Here is a 23801-nt window from a genome sequence, read left to right as displayed (position 1 = left end):
GAGAGAGATACACTATTTTAAAGTGCTAAGAAAATTGGACCACTTACTTGGAAGTAATGAAGAATTCCTGCAGAGATGTCTGACAAAGAGAATGACAGAGAGAGAGAGAGACCCCGCAATGCCATTTTGAGAGTGGGGCGGGAAGATGACCAAGAAAATAGGATGCTAGAGAACAGGAAAATAAATGCCTGTCATAGCAAAATCAAAGGTTCTGGAGGGAAATGCATGGCTGAAGTATCATCATTACTGTTCATCTGATTTACTATATGAGCTTCTTAAATAAAGAATGAGCATAAAGAAAGGAGCACATCTCATCAAAGGGGTCCCATATGCAGAAGTGCAATTATTTCTTTTCATGAATGAAATGGTGAAGTATTTAAAGGCTGGCAGAATGTGAAGATTGCTTCTATGTTAAAGATCCCAAGAACTATATTATACCTTTAAAGGGAAAGGCAACAGGGAATGCTCCCCCCCCCCAAGATGGCTGCTCTAACAAGGCCTCACTTTATCCTCTTCCTCAACTATGAAGAGGCCTTCCTATATAGTCCTCTCCAGACTCCCTCTGATCCTGCCCCCCGCCCCTTCTTTAAATTTCTTGTTATGCGCCTAAAACAGAAAAATATTCTTGGCAGGAGGGAAATAAAGCACACAAGATTGTCTACTCATAAAAAGGCACTAATAATACAAATAGGTAGCATAACAAAGCTATCCAATAGTTAGCAAATTTATTAGTTAGCAAATGCCACCAACTCTGTTTTGTTTTTAGTTGCTTATTATGAAAGTTCCAAGTTTACCAAAGTACCTGCAAAACCTACCTATAACCCACAGAAAAGCCTCCAGCACCTTCTGTTTGGGGCAGCTTCCTCATTTCAAGAGCACATTACTAAATGCTTGTTTTTTAAAAAATCAAAAATTGTTCCCTGAATTCTAAACTACCAAACAACTTCTTAATCCATATCAGAAAATCTGATGGTTGCAGTTTGTGGAGGCAACCATTCCCACCCCCCTAAATACAAAACTAGGCTTATGGCACTTTAATTCTACTTTAAAATAAATATTTTTCAAGGGTTCTCTCCCTGTCTGTTACAGTTTATAAAGATGGCTAGACAAAACAACAGTGTAAAATAATCAGTTTTGTACCAAGAATAAATAAGTAGAGCACACGAGTTTACAACAATAAGAAATAACTTTAGCTGGATAGTAACCAAATTTGTTGTTCTTGGTTTTGTTCAGAATATCTGAATCCAGCAAGACATACCAAGCACATATTTCATAGATGATATTTGATTAGATAGGCAATCTGACTTCCGCTCTTACAATAGACACAACACTCTAATCCTGGAGCAAATAGAACAGCAATCACGGTCAACTGCAGGCTGGGTTATGGTGAACCAACAAATGTTGCTAAGTCTGTTACAAGCTCATCTATATCATTTTAAAATGTGTTGCCTACACAGAAGTGGCAACTGCTTCTTTTTGGCATGTGTGCACATACATACTTTAGCTACTTGAAAGGCTTAGGTCCAGGCTATCTGAAGAACCATATTGTCCCATATGAACCTGCCTGGGCTCTGAGATCTGTCTTTTAATAGTGCTGTGTTCTTTCTACTATCTGTATATTAATAATTTGTTTTCATATTGTTTTAAATCTATTATAGTTGAATTAAACTATTATCATTTATATGTTTTTAGCTTTCTGTATTTTATCTGTGTTGTTTTAATTTGCGTAAGCCACTTTGAGTCCTAGTCTGCGAAAACGCAGGGTAGAAAGAAATATAATAACAATAATGATAATAATCATGGGGGGGGGAGCCCAGTCCCAGGAGTTACTGCCCAAGATTGTACAGTCTGAATCGTCTATGCCAGCTGTTGCCAACTGACAGCTTATTTCCTTTCTAACTCATAGAAGCCCATCCCTTTGCCTAGTTTAGCCAAAGGAGGGAGCAACTGGACATTAGGAAAGCCAGGCCCATGGATACTCACAAGGCCACCTGTTTGCATGTGGCTGAGGAGACAGGCTAGTTGGAACATGCGAGGGAGGAGTTTGGGGCTTAATCACCTGCAAAATCTCTCCTGGCTTCGGAGTGGGAGTGGGAGCAGCAGGAAGAGAAGCATTTGTGCTCATGTTAGGCAGCTCATCCACCAATCCATGTACTCACCCAGCTGGCATGACTCAATTGGCTCAGTCCTGGTGGGCAGTCAATAAAGCCTACTTGCTTCTTGTCTGTCCCTCAGGTCAGCACTACTTGCCTGCCTACCTACACTATCCTATTCTAACAGCAGCAACAATAGAATTAGTAAGTAAGTAGTGTGAATTGATATCCTGCATCTCTCTGTGTGTCTATAGCCCATGTCTGCATGTCATAGCGTGTGTGTATGAGATATAATATAATATTCTTTTTTGAGAATGTGCACATGAAGGTAAGAGAGAGTATGCACATGTCTGTCTGGAGATGCATGTGACAGAGGATAAAAGAGTGCATTTAGGTTTCCTCATGTGTGGGTCTGATAGATGTGTATGTGAGAGAGATGGTGTTTATACTTGGAACAACTGAGACCTGCAACAAAACATTCCAGTGTGGAGTGCTCCTGCTCAGGGTTCCAGCTAGACAGGCATGCCCTCCATTCCATTCCTTGTCCTTGGTTTTCCATGTTGTTTGGGGGATTTCTTGCCCCCTTAAGTGGGTTGTAGCACCTTAAATATGATCTGTACTTCTGCAGACCCTGAACTTTCTCTCTTGTGCATGCATGGTGCCATTTTGGCTACTTAAGGATTGGCACTTATCCCTGAACATCGCTAACAGCAGAAATGATTATCTTCCAAATGAAAAATGAACTTCTCTTGATGCTGTTTTGCAGGGTTGACCTAAGACCCACAGCATTTTCAGTGAATCGCTGTACAGGATACTCACTTCAAACATACAATTTTAGCTCATTCTTCAAGTTGTATATTGCTGAGACTTCTTGCTACCCAGCAAAATTGATAATTTTCTGTCATGGATTCAGTGGCTTGCTTTGGGTTAATCCCTTATCTGAGCCTTAGCATTCCTCAGCTGTAAAACAGAAACATAAATTAGTGGCTTGTGACCATGGCTTTTTATAGTCCTCCTGCTACATGTTAAGAGTTTAACATTAGAATGTCTGTTCTACAGTAACTCTGAAAAGAATTTGTACTTTTACAGGTAAGGGCACCCCAGCACATGACTCATAATCATGACTGGCTGTGCCTGTGAATTGCTATTTTATTACTTGGTCCTTCCACAAACTGACATTCTTTGACTGGTTCCACCCTCAAGCTGCCATTTTGTGACGGGCTTGAGTTGATGGGCTCGTGTGTGTGTGTGTGTGTGTGTGTGTGTGTGTGTGTGTAGAGCAAGCCTGAAATCTGTAAACTCCACTTTCTAAAGTGTATTCTAATGAATGATCTGCATCAAAAAATCTTTACTAATCTCTTGCACAGAGTGTAATATATGAAATTGTCTCTGAACCACATTCTATTCCCTGCACTTCTGCTTTCCACTCATAATTTAGACAACTCCCATAATTAATTCTTAGAATGTAAATGTCTCATTCCTACTTGCCATGAATCATTTTTAAAATTGCCCTACTTCCTGGCCTACTAATTATTGCTTGTCTGAATTCCATTAGCCCCCCCTCTTCCCACTTCCCTGCTTTCCCAATCAGACAAGTCACACTTTGAGACATCTTGTAACACAAAATTGAAAAACTGCACAAGGTAGATTTAGGATACAAAGTTATTTTTAAATACAGTTATTACCAGCAATTCATTTGCTGGAGGAATTGCATTTAATTAAGGATTATTATATCAAATGGCATTGCTCAACTATACATTCAAGAGAGCAAAATTTATTCCCAAAGCCTTGAAATAAAGTCTGATCTTGCAAAGATACACTTCATACAATCAAATAAAATCACTGCAATGCCAAGAAAATGGCAATGTTTATAATAGTTGCCTCATGAGCTTGCTCCACACTGTTTCACTAAAACTGGAAAAGACTTAGATTCAACTTCCTGCTCAGCTGTGAAGCTTACTGGACAACCTTGGACTCATCACTACCTCCTGACTAACTGTTGAGGATAACATTTATTTATATATTTGCTAGCTTGAGGAATTTATACCCCACTCTTCGGTAAAATGTTCTGGGCCAATTACAAAATGTAAAGTATAAAAAATGAATCTTACACAGAAAATTGAAAATGTGCAAAAATATACTAAAAATAGTAAAAATTACCAGAAGCAGCATAAAAACAAACCCAGCGAATATAAAAATTTATCAAATTGAAAGGTCTGAAAAAATAATCTTAATTGCAAAGTGGCATCAGAGTAGGCAACTTTCCCTAGGGAAAGCACTCCACAACTGAGAATGCCTTTCCCTGTCAGCCACCCACCATACCAGTGTGGTGTAGTGGTTAGAGTGCCAGATTAGTCCCTGGGAGAACCAGGTTCAAACACCCATTCACTCATGAAGCTCACTGGGTGACCTGATCCAGTTACCTTCTTTCAGACTAACCTACTTCTCAAGGTTGTTGTGGAGATACAATGGGAAAAGATAGAATCAAGTACAGCACCTTGACCTCCTTGGACAAAAGGGATGGATGGTGGTACCTCAGTTGGCAAGGAAGGGCTTTTGATGAGAGGGACCTTAAGTATCATTCAGATACTCTGGTCCCAAGCCAAGATGGGTTTAAAAGTCCAAAACAGCACTTTGAATTGAGCCCACATATAGTGAAGCCCATAAATGCCATCCCTAGTTACTAAGCAGGATACAATTATTAATAGATTAATGACCAATGTTATTTCCCCCTCAAGTCACAGAATATTCTTACATTCCTTTAGTAAGACAAATGAAGAAGATTCAAGTCACAGAATATTCTTACATTCCTTTAGTAAGACAAATGAAGAAAATTCTGGTTGGATCCAGGTCTTCTCATGGAATGGAGAACTCTCATATATTGGCTCCTATTCCTCCTGTAACCCCCTGAACCCCAAGTTCTGGAGTGCTGGGAAAGCTTCCGGAACAACCTGAATTGCATTGCAGGATATTCTAAATCTGCCTCTGCCCCTTCTATTCATGGAAGGAAAGATTTGGTTCCATCTCACTGAAACCCTTGAAACACATTCTAAGCCCTGTCAAACTGTACATATTCCATTATTTTCAGAGCTATACGTTGCATTATCTGAACAATTAAATTGAGAAAGTGTTTTGGAAGAATAATGAAAATGCTAACTTTTGTGAATTCAAGCATGCACCCTACAAAATTCCCCTAATGTGCTGCTGCTGCTGCCTTCCCTGCTTACACCAGCACAACCTTAAGAAATGCATACATTCTAGACATGACAGGGAGAAGATGTGAGACACCTGCCCTCCAATAAGCTACAAACAGTGCTACAACTGATCAAAGCAACAAATTCATTTCCAAGAGTAAGACACTGCAGGTTTCTTCCATGTTTTTAGCTGTTTCTATTTGATCTGTAAGCTGCCTTGATTCCCATTCTGGGGAAAAGGTAGGCTAACTTCACCAACAGATACCAAGCAACTTCACCAACAGATACCAAGCAGCATGGCTATGTACCAAATCTCAGGTGTCTTTAGGGCCTGGGAGACTGAGAAAAGTAGGAAGCCATCACTGTGCCTCATAATACAGCACGGTTATGGAAAAGCCTTTGAACAACATATTCAAAATGTTATACTGGGAGTTCAAACAACAATCCCTTTTCCAACATGTACATTCTGCTTATCTTTCAAAAGAGCCAATGCATTGCAGTAGACTGTGTTGTAGTTTGACCTCATATAGAACTATGTTCAAATTCCACTTCAGCCAGGAATACAGACTTGATAACTGCAAAATGGGAGTAACAGTGACCGGAAAATAACATTTTTGTGACAATGAGCGTAGCATAAAGATCACAAAGCACACTGCAATTAAAAACTTTAAGTGGTATCTGATTGAGTCATACTCAAAGTAGACCCATTGAAATCAACCACCTTAAGTTAGCCATTACTGCGTTATATTATTAAGTTCAACAGGTATCCTCTGATGGGGCTGGTTAGGTGAATCCTACAAACAGTATCTGCATGGATCACTGTGGTGCTATAGTGCCTGTAGTAACATAACAACATCCTTGAAAAAAAATGTGTGATGTCAGCATGTGCTTATGAGATCGCTTTGCTACAAAAGTCAATCCTCCCTCCCTTAAGCACCTCTGTATTGGGGTTGGACCATAAAAATATACAAAATAGGATAACTATGAAAGTTTGCTTTTAGACAGCTAAAATAGTATTTAAGAAAATTTCTAACTTGAATGTGTTTTTCACATTTTCTAAAGTACAGCAATGGTATACGTTAATGGTATTAACGTTGCGGAAAGTGAAAATAAATTACAATAAAAACAAGGCATCTGTCATAAATGTACTTTTCTGCACACATTGATGGCGCTTGACTTACTTTTCATCACAGTAATGAAAATAATATTCAGGGAACTATATAAAAATACAGATGTTCAGTGCTCATACCTCAGCTGTACACGCCTACTGCAACTCTGCATCCTACTTACCAAGTATTCTGAGTTTAAAACAGAGCAGACTGCAGTTTTGATAACATCTGCTACAACAAATAACAAAAAAAAGAGTGTGAAGTCTGATGAATGTTTAAACAGAACATTTTTTATGGATCAGCTAAATCTTTTCTGCTTTTTAATTAAAAGTAAAGAAAATGGAACTTAATTATCCTGTAAAGATTAGCTTGTGGGCATCTTCCTGTAAATTACTTCTAATTGAAAGCAAATTGTCAAGTGACATTCAAAGTACTGTCCTTTAAAACACAGCTGTTCTATTGCTGATTTCAGTGCATTACTGTGCTTCCTTGTTACAATATGGCATATTTGAATATTTTAACAATTTTGCCGCATTTGTATAGATTTCCTTTTAGTATATCTTAATCACATTTCCTCTTCCAAAATATAAAAAGAAACACTAGCATCCATATTTTACATCACTCTCATTTTAACATTCATGTATTGGAATTGCTACTGAAAGTTCACTTGGCTTAAAGCCTGCTACATCCAGAGGGGGAATGATCACCAGAATTAAATGGCACAATCAACCCAAAACAATACACTTAAAGAAAGAAAAAGCAATTCCTTTATTTTTTTATTGCTGGGTCAGAGTTTGCTGATACTTGCAAGATAACCACATTAAACAAGTTCAAATGATGTTTGTAAACTAAAGTGCAGATGGAACCCCCTTTAAATACTTCATTGCATCTTCTGCAGAATAAAAATATATAAGGAGATTCTCCTTTTTACCAAATATATTTGGAATGAAAACTGAATAGGGCAGTGAACCTCAGCAAAAAACAATGAACAATAAATACCACGGTTGATTAAGCATGGAAATAGTATATTTTAAGATGCCTTAAATGTATCTATTTTATTTAATTGGGCAGGTAGTTCATTTATTTATTGTGCTTATATCTGACTCTTCAACCTTGCAGGATTCTCAGAGCAACTAACAAATCAAAAGTTACTGATTAAGAAAATCAAAACACTCTAAAAATCAAGTAAAATAAGCAACATAATAAATCATTCTGAAGCCATTTTTAAAAAGAATTTATAAAAGTGCATGGATAATACTGTATCATTCAAATGATCTGGGAGTTCTTAATGCATGTTGAAGTGAAGTAGTGTGGACCTGATGACTACCTAGAATGCATGCTCCATAGGAACTAATCAAAGTTTTCTGAATGCAAAAGACTTACCGGTATATATGAGTGAAAAATAAATTCAGAGATAGATAAGGACAGATCCCACCATGTTCTACAGGTCTTACTTTAAGTTTTCTTATCCCATCACATCATATCCAATCCAAGGCTCGCTTTTGGGCTGGGAGAAGGCAAATGCAACAAGGTAAGGTGCTGGAGAGGAGTCAGATTTTGCTCTCTGTGTTCATTTTGATATAAAATGCAGAACTTCCATCCCCACTTTACAGGCAAGCAGATGTTTTAATGAAGTGTGTGGTTTGACCCTAAATGTAGGTAGCAGCATCACATTTGCGAAATGCCCTCCCCTTAACCAATGTTGTTATAGCTCAAGGACAAAGCTCTTCCACAAATCTCCAGTATTTTAAATGTCTCACTTTTTTATTCTATACCGAGTTTGGTTATTGTTTTATTGTTGATGTATACATTAATATTGTCTAATTTATTATTTTCTGTCTTGGTGTAACGATTAATAAAGGGGCAGGGTATAAATCTTTCAAATAAATAATAATTATATATTATTTGCCAACATTTTAACCTTATTTTCTTGAACCAGCATGGGAACATAATCCAAACAAGACCAACCTTGAAGATTTTAAATAACAGGATGCTCAAATGACAATCAAGTCTCCTCTTTTGTAAACTATGGAAAACTAGAAACTGGGAAACTGAGTCAGCTATCGGTTAAAACTTGCAGATGGTACTGGATTGTGACCATTAGCTGCAATCTAGCAGCCCAATCTAAACACGATTGCTCAAAATTAATACTTTAAACTAAGTATTTCAGCCCTAGGTCACAGTGCTAAAAACACATAATATTGTATAAGCCCCTTGAGCTCAATGGGACTAACTTCTGAGCAAATGTGTTTAGGACTGCAGTTAATTCCCAGTGAAATTGATAGGATTTATGTGCACCTAGCTCTGTGATGGATTGCAGAATTGTTATACACATGTTTTGTATAAGACAGACAAAACTATTTAATATTAATATATTAATAGTAATTCACTTTGATAAGTCATTTAAAAAGCATTTGTTAGCCGCCATTAATCAGCTCAGTTAGAATGTAACCTTAACCGAAAAGAACTGTTTTTGTTTTTTAATTAGATCCTCTTTGAAACTATGAGATTTCACTGTAATGGATAAGAATAAACCCCTTCTGCTTCCCTTGAGGGAACTTGTTTTATCGCATGCATATAAACATTTTTTTAAAAGGTGGAATGCATGCTATTTCAGTACTTCATATAAAATGTACAAGTTAGACTTCATAATCTAGATCAGTCTGGGGACTCACGTGGAGTCAGAGTAAGGGAGGCAGGTGGCAGGGGCAGGGGCAGGACCAAAGGTAGCCACCCGCAGATCTAGATCTGGACAGTGCATCCTCTTCTTCTGAGTCCCTGAGGCTAGTGATGGGAACTGAGAAGGAAGAGACTGAGCATGAAGGTCAGGTATGAGTGCTCTGTTAAGTAAAGGAAAAAATGCTAGACTTCTAAGCTAGGTCATGCTGGAGGCTTCAGGCTGTCAGCTAATCGCATGGGTCAATATTGTAAATCTTATTCCCTTTTCTATCCAAAGAAGGTTCTTAGCACATAAAAGGTCATGACAAGACAGGTATCACAAATTGGGGATCACCCTTCCTGCAATTCCAGGATACAAGGGTTTCCAAGGGTTCTCTAGTCTCCATCATTTTAGGGAATGTGATGCGCAGTAGCACTGCTGTGCTGGAAGGCTGTGTGTGTCTGTGGAAAAGCGAGCTTTGCAGGTTCACAATCAGAGGCAATTCGTCTGAAAGAGCAGATTTCTAGGCTTGGTCAATCTGAAGGCTGCAGAATGCCAGCCAAACACACAGGACAAGGTTGTGAATCCAATGGGTAAAATCTACCAGGATCCTGAACAAGTGGATACAATATGAAGTTAAAAGGTGGCAGTGAAGTGATCTGGGAAAATCTGTTGGAAACAGCAAGAGGAAGAAGAACCTAAAGGAAGCATCTGGGTTTCTGTAAAAAGGGTGTTTTTCATCTGGAAAAAAACTGTTGTTCCATACTGCACTTTTCGAAGTACATGAAACCTTTTGAACTGTTTTGCATGGGATGATCATATTCCTTATTTTAAATGCCAGTCTTCTAGACTAGCTGAGTAATTCCAGCTCTTCACAAAGTATTTTATACACCTTTTTCATTAGTGGCTTTAGAAGGACACAACTGTGCACCAGATAGCAGCTTAAACCAACAGATTTTAAAGCCCCTGTTTACATTACTTTTGGGTGTTAAAATGATTTTTTTAAAAAACAATTATTCTCAAAGAAAACAAAAATATTTGAATCTGATTAAATGAGTCAGCAAATATTAAAACTAGAAATGTGTAGTATCTCTTACTTAATTTCCTCACTTTGCTTCTCTACACTTTTAAATATATGTGGAGAGTTTGGGAAATATATCAGATTTCCTTTATTTCATGAATAACTTATGCACATGCAGACACTGCTGTTGGTTTCTCCCTCTTAAAAAGGAATTATGCAAAGTGGCACAAATTATATCAGTAGGGTGATACATGCATGGTCACTGGTTGACAGAAGGATGCACAGTCAACTATGCAGCAGACTGTATCTTGAGACTTGACCTGAGATACCTTCCAAGTTTTTTGACTATGTACATTTCATTAAGAGGAATGCAGTGCTGACAGACAGACATCCATATTCACATGTCTACTTGATGTGTATTCTGTCTCTGTTTTCCCCTCCACTTAGCTTGTACAATAATATATGTATATATCCAATTTCTACCACCCCACCATGGAAAATAAATTGGCCAGAGTTGGACACAAGGAAGATTTAGGGGAAATGCCAGCAGAAGGCTATACACATCAGAAAATCAAACTGATTTCTGCCAGCAACTCAACTTGAAATGATGGGTGCTTAACTACTAAATAAAGTTTAAAAAGTAAACTTAAATCCAGCATACTCTTCCCTGAGCCTAGCCACTCCCAACTTTCTGTCTTTTTCTTCTTCCTAAGGCCCTCCGAGTCCTTTGTAAAAGCTACTCTTAGGTGAGACTAAACAGATCAAAATCCTATGTGGCAGGAATTTAGCTTTATAGGGTTGATAATGCTGAACAGTTCCCATACTTCGGGAACATGGGGCTAGCAGCTCAAAATACGTACATGTGCTCATAAGAATAACATAAACCAGGGCAGTCCAACTTTTCATACCAAGTGGTCCCAAGAGTACTTCAACACAGAACCCGTGGGTTGCACTTAGACCACTTGTTGGACTATTGGACATAAATTAACACATGCAACCAGCTATCTTAAAGTCAACCTGTATGACTAAAAGGTAGTATCAAAGGACTAGAAGTCTAAATAATTCTTTAAACAGCAAATACCAAACCCATGGTTTTTAAAAATAGACAGACATAATGCATTATGAACATTTGCAAGAAAACAAAACAAACAAGAGGAGAGTTATAAAAGCAATTTTTCTAAAGCAATAAGCAAACAAAACTCCTAATAATGAAAAACTGTTACATCACAACTACAAAGTATACCAGTGGTTGCCTAGTAGTTCACACAAACAACAGCTGAGATGGTAAACAGCTCCTAGCTTGTACTTCATCAGGCTAGTAGTGTAAAACTTCATAATTAAATGGAGTAAAGTCCAAAGAGACTTTTGGTGTGCTCCCTTGGTGTGCCTTGGTGTGATTTTCATAGAAAGGTAGTCAGACCTGCTTTAACCCCTGTTGCTACTTAGAAAAGGCATTTTACCATATAAAATATAACTGAATCCTAAATTGGACATTAAAATAAGGCTGCAAACTTATTGTTAATCCTATCAAACTGAAAAGGATTTATTTCTGATAAGTTTTTCTCCATCTCTTGTAATACTAGAACTCAGTATTAACCAATGTTGGGTGATCCAGGATGATAGCAGAATGCTGGGTGATTCAGGACAGATGAAAATAAGTATTTCTTCACATAACATTTAGTTAAACTATGGAATTTACAACCACAAGAGGCAGTGAAAGTTACCAAACTGAGTGCTTTTAAAAAGGATTAGCCAGTTACATAATAGATAAAGTGACCACTAGCTACTAACTCCAATATCAAAGGCTGGGGATCACAAACGGGAGAGTGATATTGTCACAGGCATCTCATTAAATAACTGTGAAAATAGGATGCTGGAACAACTGAGTCTTTGGTCTGATCCAGGAGGACTCTCTGTAAGATCTTATGAGCAGATGGGTTAGGATCATTAATGTGAAATATATAATTATCTCTCTTTCAGGCATACTTTCCCATCCTGAAATGGACTCCCAGTCTATTTTTAAAATAATGCCGCCACTGGCTATTTTGTCTACTGAACCAGGAAACAGGCAACAGTGCAGAATAGAAGACAGCAAGAACACCTTCTGCTCCAACTCTATAATATTTTAGACAGATCCTTAGTCCTTTCTGATCCTGTCTAACATTTAGGATATACATGTCATAGGGTGGCCACCTACAGATGGTGCATCTTTTGTAGTAAGATAATCACAGTATTTCAAAAGAAAATTTAGCTGTCAGTACTAGAGTAGCATTTTTCTGATATGAAAAGTATCAGAAAACTACCCACCTGGCAGTATAAAGTGGTATAGCCCAGGATCACTCTTACCATTTTATCGGCTGTTTTGGATGAACGAGAACACCATATCATTAATGTGTAAAACTGATATTCAAGGAAGACTAGCTGATGCAAAGAAAGGTAAAAAGGTAAAGGTACCCCTGCCCGAACGGGCCAGTCTTGACAGACTGTGGGGTTTGTGCGCCCATCTCACATTTATTGGCCGGGGGCCAGCGCTGTCCGGGGACACTTCCGGGTCACGTGGCCAGCGTGACATCGCTGCTCTGGCGAGCCAGAGCCGCACACGGAACGCCGTTTACCTTCCCGCTGGTAAGCGGTACCTATTTATCTACTTGCACCCGGGGGTGCTTTCGAACTGCTAGGTGGGCAGGCGCTGGGACCGAACAGCGGGAGCGCACCCCGCCGCGGGGATTCGAACCGCCGACCTTTCGATCGGCAAGCCCTAGGCGTTGAGGCTTTAGCCCACAGCGCCACCCGCGTCCCTGATGCAAAGAAACCTAACTGTAAACATCTAAAAAAGGTAATAACAAGATGCCGAAAGATGAATACCCTACCCCCAGCCCAGGTCATACATTTCAATAATAATCTTAAATTGATGTGTCAGCAAAAGAAGCCTTATAGTAAACAGATAAACAGAAAAACAGTAAGTAATCAAAATGAGAGAATGTTCACAGTAGGCTTCTGGAAAAGGGGAGTGAAGGCTAAATATGAAAATCAACTGAAGCTCAACCAGCATAAATATATACTCCATAGTGATCACTGCAAATCTATGTAATAAAATCAAAGCCACAATTAAACTATGTGTGGAGTGAGTAGAAAGATTCAGTATAGCGACTGAGCAGAAATAACTTGTCATGCTAAAATTATTTTACAATATTACTTAGCACAGAGTTATTCAACACTGAGAAAGGTTTTGTAAGAAATAACCAAATAATATTAGTCCTTCAAAGCGGAAAAATAAACATTCCTTGTTAGCATAAAACTTAATGGTTGCTTAGGACCACTTCCTGTGGGTTGGAACTGGTATACATACATACACATATTATAGCAGAGCTTTGGACTTCGGACTTTTGGGGGCTAATTTCCAGAAGTCAGACGAGAAGCATGGTACTTAGATATTTCAAGACATCTTGATTCTCATAATTCTTTTTGCCAAAAATGGATACCAAACCAGTGCATACCTTCCATGATAACTAAAGATCAATAGTAATGTCTCATTTTCTGTCCTGAACTAAATCAGGATCATCAAATATAGGCAAATTTGTATAACTAATAAAATAATAAATAATATTCTTTTTTTCCACAGTATGTTTTGCTATGTGCTTTCTCAGTTACTCACACTTGCACAGATGCATCATCTAAAATTACCCTCCCTCAACATCTGATTCCCCCCTCCACCCTGAACTTCCACACTGAGATTCACTGAGATCTCATGTGCATAAAACTTGTGAGAGCAAAATAAACCCATACTCCTGCAAAGTCAACAGCTGACTGCTCACTTGATGGTCATCCTACTGGTATCTTTCAAATATATGTTGACAAAGGCCCTGTGCCTTTTACATTAGAATTGTTAGCCCTTAGTCAAGAGTTTTTCATCTTGTTCTTTTTCCAACAGATAGCTCATGAACAAAAAAACCACAAAGTAAAATTTGTGGGTTTTTTAATACGGAATGAGTTCTCATTTATAACCTTGTAAGTAATATAATTTGTTAAAATTTATATTCCACTATTCCACCGAGGAGCTTGTGACGGCTTGGGAAGCGATCTCACACCTGGATACTTCTCAGGATCAGACTCCTTAGTCTCGGCAGCTCATTCATGTCATGTGCCATCAGATTATTCTCTGAGTCTCAAATAACTATTAGGCTATATTATTATTGTCAGACAATAATACTGTATTCACATTAGTGCCATTTACTCTATATTAATTCCATATTAAAATGCATTTTACTAAACAAATAGTATTTCATCGAGCAAATGTGCGCCAAGAAATTCAAGTACATTTAAGCCACAGAGACACACTTGAAGGTCTTTACATTTCTTCTTCTTGCACAACAGACGGTGCAATGTAAATGAATTCTAAATCAGACACAATTGCCATTTATTTTCTTGGCCCCTGCACAATGTTGAGAGGATTGACGAAGTAAGCCTGTGCATGTTTCACCAAAAATAAGTTCTACTGCATTCAGTGGGGCTTAACCCCAGATAAGTGTAAACAGGACTACAGCCCGAGGTTGTATTTTGACTGCGGTTGCTTGGGGTCTAAGGTTAAATATCAACATTCTGTCTAAAATCCAACAAGTTCTAATAAGAATTCTGACCAAAAAGCGACCTTATGGAATAATCATAGAAAGCTTCTTTAAAATAATAGAAGCCAACTTGTACCCTGTACTTTAATAAGCCTAACAGTCATAACCTTATATAAACACCCTAATATACTGCTAAGTATTTCTCTGGGCTAAGGAAAAATAAACAGAAACCTACTTTTCACAGTAGCGCACCTTATGGACAACATATAAAACTCCACAGCTGTTCTGTGAGCCATTAATGAATGCAAAACAGTTTGTGTTTTGCTACACTGCTACACCATGCTACCAATATCTAATCTATTAATGAAAAGCATTTTCACGTCCTCCAATATGAAATATGGTACATATGTTACATTTTTTAAATATAAACTGCACATGCATTCCTTGCATATATGAGCTACTACTGTATTGTGATCACTGTATACAAAGTAATGAGCTACACAGATGTTCCCCTATTTTAACTTATAAAAGCCTGGCTGATGGGTTTCTTTCACAAATAATAGGGGGAAATATTTCTAGAATTCAAGCTCTTTGCTGCAGCATGAGTGTTCAGTTTTTAGATTAACCAACAGATGCACAAAGCAATCAGGTACAGCCATGGGGGAAATCCTTCTTGCCCTCTGGAAGGCCTGTTTACTGTCACAGATGGAATTCAAACACGGATTTTTTAATAAAGCATAGGTTGCCACCATTTTGTCAAAGTCTCAAGGCAGATGGGAAAAGTGGGACAGCAGAAAACTTCCATACTAAAAGCATTGTATCTGCACACTAAACCAGGCCAGTATCTACTCCCCAGAGCTATCTCTGTATCATGTGGCCTGAATATCCAGGATAATTTCAGTTAATATATCTCATATTTTTTTATGCACCCCTTCCAAAAGCAACTACTTTTCTTCCTTTTAACTTTACAGTTGTGTGCAGCCAAAGAAAACAGACCATAAACTGAAATAAGACTTCCAGTTTAAAAGAACGAAAAGGATTGATTAGGAAGGATTTTTTAAAAGAAAAATGTATTCAAAAATATGCCAATTATTTAAACATAAGGCCACATCACTGTAATACTTAAGTGTCTGAGGAAGTAACTGTAATTGCACAAATGTTTTAAAAGAACTCTGTAAACAGCCATTTAATTAGCCAAGCCAAAAGCCAGAATTGAACTGAGCATTTTGCTCTGGCTTGATCAGGTGCTTATTGACAATGTTTTCATGCATGAAGATGCTACTGAAAGAGGCAATATAGAGGATTACTTACTGCATAAATAAGGAAAGTAAATAATACTATTGTTTATCATTTCAACAAAACTTTTAATTTGCAAAGTGCTTTTGCAATCTTCATTCTGCGTGATTTTACACCATGCTATGAGGCAGGTTGCTGTTATTCCTGCACTCACTTATTAATACATAGGGGACAGCAGCGGACAGGAATTACTTTACCAATTCAGTATGCTTTGCCAGCTTCTTCCTTACCTGGCAAAATCAGATCTAACCTCAGTTGTTCACGCTCTATTCACTTTCATCATGGATTAATGGCCAGCATTGCTGGGGTTGAACTAAGGGTACCTTCCAACTCTACAATTCTACGATTCCACAATTCTATGAGGGGCTGAAAGTCTAGGTACTTAAATTGGTTCAAATGCCATGGAAAGATGATGCCTGGGCTTAGCTGGCCAGTCACATTATTCCAAAAATCTTATAGCTTTACTGGTGACCAATTCAAGGCATTGACTATAGCCTTTAAAGTCCTAAACAGCCTGGTAACAAGGTATCTCATGTATTACTGTCTTTCATTTGACTTCATGTCTCCTCACCAGGAGAAGTCCAGGTGGTGGTGACAGACAAAAGTGTCTTTTAATTTGTGGTATCAAAATTATGGAACAAACTGCTTTGTTTCAGCAGGTGTTTTTTATTTAAACCCTGCCATATGTGGTTTTTATGATATTTTATTGCTGTTGTTTCATTAATTTTTTAGTGTTAGGATTCTATATTAATTTATTTTGTGATTTTTAAAAAAGATTTGTCATAGAAAGGCAGATTACATATACTTAAACAAACAAACAAGCAAACATTCTCATATTATTGATGGAGAATAGAGAGTGGCAGGTGTAATTTTCCCACAGTGGTTGTAATGAGTTCATAGCAGGGTAAAATCTAAACCCTGATCTTCCACATAAAAATAAAACTTCCAGAACACTGGCTCTCAAAGAATAAATTAAAGGCCTACCTAATAAAATGCAGGAAACAGGATCTATTTATTTATATTGAAACAGATACTAACCTTTTCCCTTTATGAATGACCATACACATGACGAAGAAGTTCACAACTGAGATCTGTACCTTTAAGGCATGAAGCTAGTGACTCTGCTGCAAAATCATTGTCAAAAAGGATGCCTTGCATTCATCACTCCATCAGGTTTGTTCAGGGCTCCAAGACACACTTCAGAGTTCAACACCGATCTGACTACTAGCATGATTTTTGGGTGCCTGTTTGCAGATGCAGCCGAGTTATCAATTCGAACAGACACACAATCCGGGTCCAATGTCACTTCTCCTCATTATGTTAATAGTTAATACATGCAAATGAAAACACTCTAGCAATTTGATTTCTTTGAAGATAGTTTGCATATTGTCTTAGCCATAATGACTGTACACTTCTCTCAGTCTCGATTTATGCAAGGCTAGTTTAGTTCATTTTTATCAGCTCAAGTTCATTTTGGCTGGTACTGGAATGTATGTGTGTTTTCTTTTTTACCTTTCACCTAATTACCATTCAGGTACCATAAGCAGATTTTTCATGCTATTGGTGTTTTTCTTAATTAAGAAACAAATGAATTCTCTCTAGCAAAAAAGATGGAACAACAGAATAAGATGCCAGAGGCTGATGTTCTGCTTCTTAATTGAAGCTGTTCCATTGTTAGGTGTCTGTTGTGAAAGGGCAGAAGTGTCATGAGTTTAGTGAGAATGGTATATAAATAACAGCTATAAGCAGTAGCATTGAAGTTAAGAATGGAAAAGGAACATCAGCTTTTATAGACACAGCACCTCCTGTTTTCAAAGACAAAAACTTATTGCAAACACACACACTTCTTTATTTGCTAAAGGTTTCTGGTTCTTCTAATCCCAGCCCACAGAGAAGTGTTTCATTTTCTTTTGTCTATTATCTGCATGCTGCTTATGTGCTCATGGTGTTCAGCTCTGGAAGCAACCAGAGACCCCAGTGAGAAGAATTTCATCTCTGCTGTTCCATTCTTCCAGTAAAATATTGATATTAATTTATCATTTTTAAAGAAATGTTTTGTTCCCCTTTTACTTTCTGCCTGTATTTACTTGTTTGTGAACAATTAAACTTAGTAAAACATTTAATATTTTTCAGATACTCTGCAACAAGCCTATTCCCAGGCTCATCTAGAGCTGTGGAAACCTTTTGAGACCACTGTATTATACTTTCATCGCACTGTTCATACTATCAAGCATGTGCCAGCATTCCACAAATTGGGAGCCACTGCAGAAAAGCCCTGTTCTTGTGTTGCCACCCCACAGACCTTCGTTGAGTATTTTTATATTTAAATAATTATATAATGCATATAAACAATGGTCTATATTCAGCTTTATCTGATAACAGTAAGAAAACCAATGTTTAAAAAAGTTACAACTTAAACAGACTACAATGTTGCAAAAAAGTACCCCACACAATACTAAACAATTTGTTAAAGAAACAACAACTTTAAAAAATACTGTATTAGCTGCAATCATGTTACTCAAATACCCATTTGAAAAATTATATAATTCACAATATGGAGTGAGGCTGAACTGCATCATGAACCTTATTCCAATAATGAATGAAAGTGCTCCTATTTGTAAATAAACCACAGTGCTATCTTCCCTCTCTAACTCTGTTCACACTTGTAAGTTGAACTGAATACCTCATATTCCATACTCTCATGCGCCAATTACAGGCAACTCTCCATTTGTGTGGGAGTTGTGTTCTGAGGCACCATGTGCATCAGTGGGGCACGCGTACCCTTGCCCTGTTCCACTCCCTTCCGAGGCCAAAAACAGTGTGCGCACCAGCAGTCACACTTGCCTCAAATGCACTGAAAATGTTGCCTGTATCTAAAGAAGGCAAGCTGATCTTCTTCAACTTATGACGGATGTCCAACAATGAGGTGGTTAAGAAATGAGTCATCATTTCTACATCATCTGGTATAACTAGACCCGTTTTATATCTTTATCATCAGGTCCAGTGGTAAATCACTACATGCTGAGTATTGTTAATGCAGAGGCACACAGAAAATCTGTCCAGAGGTATACTCTTTGAGAAGTGAAAGAAGAGATGCCTTGTTTTCCCAACTTTTTTGAGGAACCTTTTGGCACAACCCCCTCATTCTCATGCTCTGCCTGTAACTTAGCCTAACATACTTCTATGTTTACCCCTTCCTCCAGTTCCCTACCCTTTATCTGTTGATCCCCATGTATTAAATTTTAGACTGTAAGCTTCTAGGGGCAGAGACCTGTCTTCCTACAGTGTGTAAAGTGTCATGCACACTGATAGTACTATATAAATGAATAAAGAATCAACTTAGTGGGAAATTTGGTACTCAGTACCCAATATCTCGGTATAATAAATAATTCTTTTTATTTTTAAGAAGTGCTACACGTTCATAACTGCCAACTGATGACTCAGTGGCAAAATTCCCATTAATTTTAATGGATCTGGATGGCACCCAATAGTAATTAGCCACTAACATGACAGAAGGGGAAAAAACAATTATATGAAAGCAGGGTGGGGAGCTGTCACTCAAGGGAGGACAGAAGTGGGGATTTTGTTTTGTTCAATAGCTCTGGGGGAGGATATACATATACTTTTAAAAACAAAGATATACAGTACTGCAAAAGAACTGAAACTGATGGCCCCATTTCTAGAAAATGAAAGCGTATGTCTATCTCTCCTCTTTTACAGACACAAGGATATGGAATGCAACTTCCTGTTTTACAGTAAATACTGTACAATAGGCACAACCATCACTGCCAGAACCAAATGCCAAAAAATGCAGGGTATGTGTCATAAATGCATTTTGAAATGAGAACGATGGGAAATGTGAGAAGAGTATTTTCTCTCACTAATTTCCTTCCTCTGAATCTCTGTGTTTCCTTTCTGTCAAGCAGAATCAAATCCAATATATACCATAAAGCTTCTAATATGCAATTTGTCTATAAGTTTTAACAAGACACACTTTTCTAAATAGCCACATTAAAAACTGAAAATGCTATATCATGTTAGGAGAAATTAAATGCAACACTCTCCCATCTTTTGCCATAGGTACTGTATTAACTCTGTTGACATCAATGTAGTCACCTCATCTTTAACACCAGAATAAAGTATCAGGAGAATGAAGCCCAATGTATCAGTCGTTCAGTAATTAATTACACAGAGCTGTAATTACTGTTTGCCAATGGAGCCATACAGTGGTAGCCTCCCCATGATAAAAACAAACCTTCCTAGGTTTTTCTAACCACTGGGTTCTCTCTGTTGCACTTTCAGCTTCATCTCCCCCAGTCAGTCTCTGACCTCCTCGCTTGGTGTCTCTGCCAAATTCTTGGCACTGAAAGTGAGGGGGAAGAGGCCATACCATAAGCGTGTTGATAATGAGGAGATAGAAATAGCAAACCAGCTGGATTGCCCTAATAAAGTATGTCTGGGATTCAGAGACACAACAACTCACTGCTCATGGAACAGTACTGTGCTTTTAACCCTCTGAATTCTAGTCTGAGTCTTTTCCATGATCCCTAGTTCCACATATCTGGAGAATATGTGCTGCAGGTATGCTGTTGCACTTATTTATTTATTTATTTATTTATTCATGTATTTATTAGCTGCACTTTCTGGTAGGTGATACCCATAGCAGTTTTTTTTACAGAAAGAAAACAGCAAAACAGATTTTCATAAAACAACTTAGCCACAGGATTACTGGGTTAGTCTGTCTTGTGACACCTTAAAAGACTTAACTAATTTGTTATGATGTGAGCTTTTCTTTAATAGCCCACTTCATTCTAGTCTCTAGTCTACAGAAGCTTACGCCATAATAAATTTATTAGTCTTTAAGGTGCCACAAGGCTGTTCTTTATAAAACAGTAGCAGCACAATTCTATACTACTGAATACAATGTTGCTTACACATTCCTGTTAGTTTAGGATGCCTGCCTGATAGTTGTGTTTTCTTGTTTTAACTATATTGCTTGAATATGTTATTGTGTACAGAGTTCTAGTTTGGAGTATTGGGTAGAATTGATTTAAGTTGTTTTTCCTCTTTGTCCTTCTTCCAATTTTCTCCTTTCACTTTTTTGCTAATTTTGAAATTAATTAAATGTCAAAAACGCACAAGGTGTTTTCCGCCTCTTCTCATTCTGCTAGAACTTGACTTCATGAAGCTCAAACAATTAGGCCTTTGTTTATTAATAATTAAAGAAATAAATTCAAACAGACATTGAAAGGCCATCTAAGATAAACCAAAATGATTTCAAAGGCACCTTAACAACATACACCATTGATTCTTGGAGCCTAATAGTCAGTTATCACACACATTCCCATACTTATACCAAAGTGAAAGACTGATTATGTCCAACACTGAGTGGTCAGTGTGACTAGACTGGCCTATAAGCATAGATAGAACTTTAAATTACCTATATTGCCCTTCCTGATACTACCTGTTGACTTCCATCACATCACAGGATGACAGTGACAGACAGGAATACAACAAATATCCATGGGCTCTACTTTCTGAAGAAAAATAGCACATTTGCAGTTACAGATAAATTTGCAAATAAAGGGTTTCTGTCCATAAATTTGCTTACGCAACATGGCTTTCCAGACACATCCTCCATGCTACAGCCCCTCAAAAGCCTCTCCTGATAACTAGGAGGAAACTTGTGAGCACAGAACAAGCAACAACCTGACACCATATACAATAGTGATGTGGCCAGCACTTAGAACACACAACGGTGAAGACCTACACTAGGATACAAAGTAACCATTTTGACATATGTACACTTGCAAAAAAAGTGTCTTGTCCATAAATGATCTGAACATGCACTCCTAAGTTCTTTCCAACAAACGTATTAAAACTGCTGATCACTGAAGTTCATTACATTTACATAGACCAAACCCCGGGTGCCTCATCAATGAGTCAAAACAGCATAGACTTCAGAACCTACTTGCTGAAGTACTGTAGAAACAAAGCACAGTACAAAACAAAGTACTGTAGTCTGTAATTAAGGCGTTAAGAATATTTTGCTAGTGGTGACATTTACATAAATATTTTTACTTTATGTCATAGCAGTGGGTAAAAAATAAATGTAATCACTTCAAAACTGGTAGTAAACATCAGTTATATTTTTAAGCATTAATTTTTGGTCCCTCCCAAAACAGAAATAACATACAGCACAGGAGAGTTTTAAGCCTTTTTAAAAGCTTTCAACTCATTATTCCAAAGGTAGGCAACCTTTTTAAAACCAATGGCCAGAAAGCCACATCTAATGAGCATATTTCACTTGGTTGTGATTGACATAATGTACATGTTGCCTCTATGGGCACAGTTAATGTTATTGAGCTTAGGGCCTTTCCAGACAGCAACATAATGAATCTTTTACTCATCAGTATACTAACACTAGCCCTGATCCACTCACAATGGCATAATATCCCATTCTTATGTAATGAATAAAGGTTGGGGGGGGAGCGCCTTGCAGTGTAAAGTAAGGGATAGGTTTTTAACACTTTTTCTATTTAAAAAGGATAAAAATGCAGTCCTGAACTGGCAGTGAGAAGTGCCTGGCCTCTAAAGAAATTAAAGGACTTAACATGTATTCCCACTTGAGTGGTATGGTGGAAGGGCATTCATCTCCTATTAAAATTCACAAGCTGGCAAGGGCCTTAGAGGAACAGTGGTGTTGCTGAAAGCAAAGCCATTGCACACACTATCCATGGCTTATTGCGAGAATCACGGTCCAACTTTCTACACATAACACATCTACGGTAATGAACAGATTGCTGCATCCCAGCAACAAAATATTGCAGATTTAATGTTCGGGGGGGGGGGGGAATCGGCAACATATGCAGCACTTGGAGGGAAATGCTTTTATTCCTGTAATCACAGTTTTGTTGTTTGGAAAGGCTCTTATGCTATAGTGGTTTCATTATAAAACTCCCTGTTATGCATAACATCCCATGGAAAAAGTATGAAGTGATTATTTCTACTTACTTACCTGGATATGACAGATTTCTTGTTTAAACCTCAGTAGGCCCCAATGACATATAAAAAAATGGGTTGGATTTCTAAAACGAAAGGGATACACAGTTGGGAAGTGGCCAGTCTGTCTGCTGCAGGGGTAGACCTACTGCTGAAGCCGCTTCTCCAATTAGCACAATCAGTCACCACTGTGACTGCCCTCCATCCCCATAGCAATAATACCAAGGGGTATTCAAGGCAGCAAGGAGTCCCTGGCAGTGGCCCAGGCATGCCACCTGCTGATACTGGGCTTGCAAATTAGTGCAGTATGGGCGGAAATTTGGGCAATGTATTCCCCTCATTAGCTGCGAGTACTGAAAGTAGCAAGGGCCACTAGAGTTCTTCCCAAGGGTCCATACATATGATCAAATATCATCAATGGTAAGATAATATCATCAGTGTCATAGTCAGAGGCAGCAGCAGACACTGTGGTACAGCTAAGCCGCTCACCTGACCTCCATCTGGCTGAAACAGAAGGAGTGGCATGAGGCAAATGCTCCATCCAGCAAGAGTACTGGGTTGACTCTGACTCTGCCAGAACATATGCAACATACCAACTTTGCCACCCAACCCCCTTTTTATCTTGGTATGCTGCAGTGACCCAGCCAGACAGTGGTCAGGTGAGCAGCTCAGCCACACCATTGATGGTCAGAAGTATGTAACCAAACTAATGAATTCAATTAACAAAAAAAAGCTTTTAGTTTCATATGTTGTGTTAAGGGCTTTCCATGTTCATTCAAGCTCCAAAATTGCGTGAACGCTGCTGCCATAAATAAAGCACTTTAAAGCATATTTCCTTCTAGTCAATTAAGCGAAAGCGAAA

General features: G+C 38.1%; 1 protein-coding gene across 12 annotated transcripts in view; it reads right to left on the bottom strand.

Annotated features, from left to right (window-relative positions):
- Positions 1–23801, bottom strand: part of ZFPM2 (zinc finger protein, FOG family member 2) — a 466093-nt gene that overhangs the window by 294311 nt on the left and 147981 nt on the right. Inside the window, exon 1 of one of the 12 annotated variants that reach the window (XM_082235504.1) lies at positions 2913–3053. The exons of the other annotated variants lie outside the window; for them this stretch is intronic. The gene's annotated coding sequence lies outside the window, so the exon portion shown is untranslated. Of the gene's footprint in view, positions 1–2912; positions 3054–23801 lie in introns of those variants that run through there. 12 annotated transcript variants of the gene reach the window in all.

The sequence above is a fragment of the Podarcis vaucheri genome (assembly GCF_965113315.1).
Source record: "Podarcis vaucheri genome assembly, chromosome: 8".
NCBI lineage: Eukaryota > Metazoa > Chordata > Lepidosauria > Squamata > Lacertidae > Podarcis > Podarcis vaucheri.
Note: the sequence above shows the minus strand (reverse complement) of the source record. Positions and strands in the feature narration are given on the sequence as shown.